The following is a 2,628-nucleotide window of genomic DNA, read 5'->3' as shown; positions in this document are numbered from 1 at the left end:
GGCGTGGCTAAAAAGTGGAAAGAACACCAAAAAACACGCCCCCGAATCTGAAAAAGACGGAGCCTATTTGGAGGGACGGCTCTCTCCTCCAATGGCTGGCCTCCGTTTGGGAAGCCAGCCAATGGAGGAGAGGCAAAAAGAGAGGCGGGCTAAGGAGCCACTCTAGGAAACATTAAATCTCGACTTCCGGTTCTGCCTTCGGCAGACCGGTAGTCCTCGACCTAAAAAACCAGTAGCGTAAATGCATTTTATACATCATGTAGTACTTTGATTTTGATGTAAATAACAACCCTTCGTGCACGTTTCTTTTTTCAATGAAGTACACAGAAGCCTAAAATGAAAAGGCAGGAATCCTTCCCAAAAAGTGTCTGATTTAAAAATTGCCTGTGATTGATTGGAAAAGTTATGAGACCGCATTAGTAAATGTTTTACTTATAGGGGATGATGTCACTAATGAAAAGCGTCAGTAAACAATAACAGGATTACATTCCAACCGTCATGCTTTCAAATATAGGCTACTATAAAAAAAAATATACCCTCCCCGTCGGGGAATTGAACCCCGGTCTCCCGCGTGACAGGCGGGGATACTGACCACTATACTAACGAGGAATTGATAACCTTTGTGGTCATGAGCACCTACTTGTGGAGCTCTATAACCCGCCCTCTCCTGCCTATAGAGTATCTTTTCAATTTCCCAGTTCCTTGACCCCACCAATAGAGGGCCACAGGCTCAACAAACACACACACACTTCCTGACACAATACACACACTCCTCCCTCACACCAACCTTCTCACCTCCTAGCAGACACTCTCAGCAGCATCACCTGATGCCAGAGTCACAGCAACCAGCTCCCAGGGCTGCTTCTGACAGGGCCGGCCTGGCTCTTCAGCCCAGGGCCCCCCCGGCTCTGTCTGATGATGGGGGATTGCAGCGGGGGCTGCACACAGGGAGTGGGGAGGGAGACGCTCCCACCCGCCCGCGCCAAAGGAGAAAGCTGGGCTGTAAGGTGAAGAAAGGAGGCAGGAAAAGCCGAGGTGTGTGTGTGCCTGAGAAAGAGGCGATTTCTATTGTAAAGCAGAAACAAAAAGATTTAAGCGTTTGCAAAAATCCTTCGAGCCGGATTTGAACCAGCGACCTAAGGATGTCTGTTTTACCACTACAGTCCTCCGCTCTACCAACTGAGCTATCGAAGGCTCGACTTACTAAACCTAACACCGCTCTGTATGGCATGAGTAGTGGGCCCAAAGCTCACATATTTGAGCAGCGTTCTGTTTGTAAACACCAACTCAAGGCCTTGATAAAGCGCCAAACCCCACACTGGAGAGTTTCCTTTCCACAGCAACACCCCCTGGCACCCCTCAAAGGGCTGAAATGAAACAAGCTCACCACCCGTCCCAGTGTTTGCAGGAAGGAGCAGGTCTGCTCCAGCAGGGAGCCCTGAGCTCGGCCCGGCACTCCCGGAAGAGTCTTTTTTTATTCACGGTCGGTGCCTTTGTAGTGTTTCTTTCGTGTCCATGCATTTACCCTCCACTTTTACGGTGTAGTTCAGCCTCCTATCGCTCTCGCTTTAGTTTGTTTTCATGGCGCTGCTTTTTCTTTTAACAAGTGCATAACGCTTCATAATAAAAAGATTAGAGACAGAAATGAGCTTTTAAGTGGCGATAATAATCGCGCACTTTTCTTTCATGAGATGTAAATTGCAATAAAAAGACGAGAGACCTGATTACTGGGAGTGCTTTGGTTATTCGCGTATTCTTTTTCTGTTCTCTGTCTGAAACTTCCGCGACTCTTGGATACTTCTAGACATATGTTCCTCTGATGGACACTATTAGCTTCTGCTCGGGCATTCTGAATGCAGGCATCCGTGCGGCGGCTGCTTGTTGTTCCTTCTTTACTGTACAGGGGTTGCTCGTGTGCTGAGTATTGATAGAACTTTGTGATTTGCAAAACGGTTAAAACCTACACCAAAGCTACCAGTGTCACGGATTGTGTGCACACAGGGATTCACTATAGTGACTCTAAGGTATTAACAAATGTTACTGTGCGACGTTGCTACGCTCCCTGGTGGTCTAGTGGTTAGGATTCCGCGCTCTCACCGCCGCTGCCCGGGTTCGATTCCCGGTCAGGGAAGGTACATTTTTATCTACTGAGCTGAGATTCCTTCTTTATTTATAAAACATATGCTAAATTATACATTAATGCAGCTGTAACGTCTCAAGGCAGACAAGTGCTTGACATATAAAAAACAGAGACACGTTTTACAGTTGCGTAATCTTTAGAGTGTTTTTGTTTTATTTAATAGAACATTCCATAATACTTTGCATTTTCAGCCGAAAGGCGTCCTTTCAAGACACTCTGGGGAGCTCGCACATGCGGCGCGGTTACCACAGGTGTATGTTGTGTCCAGTCACTGACCACGGATACATTTGTATACTTTTAATTGATACCTCGTTAACGCCCTGAACTGTGTGATTCTGGACACATTGTTTCCGTGTAATCTCTGAACAAGTAGTTAGAGGAGCTCATAAAACGAGTAGTGACTTCGAGGTCAGGAGGCGTGTTAGCATAGACGACCTTATAACCGTACAAGTGGGGACATTTATAAGCTCTTGTTTCTCTGATGCACG

General features: G+C 46.8%; 1 non-coding gene across 1 annotated transcript; it reads right to left on the bottom strand.

The window, feature by feature from the left end:
- Nucleotides 1-537: 537 nt before the first annotated feature.
- TRNAD-GUC (transfer RNA aspartic acid (anticodon GUC)) lies at nucleotides 538-609 on the bottom strand. The gene has a single exon. It is a non-coding gene; the product is annotated as a tRNA-Asp (tRNA).
- Between the last annotated feature and the right edge of the window lie 2,019 nt (nucleotides 610-2,628).

This window comes from Triturus cristatus, chromosome 4_1, assembly GCF_964204655.1.
Source record: "Triturus cristatus chromosome 4_1, aTriCri1.1, whole genome shotgun sequence".
Taxonomy (NCBI): domain Eukaryota; kingdom Metazoa; phylum Chordata; class Amphibia; order Caudata; family Salamandridae; genus Triturus; species Triturus cristatus.
Note: the sequence above shows the minus strand (reverse complement) of the source record. Positions and strands in the feature narration are given on the sequence as shown.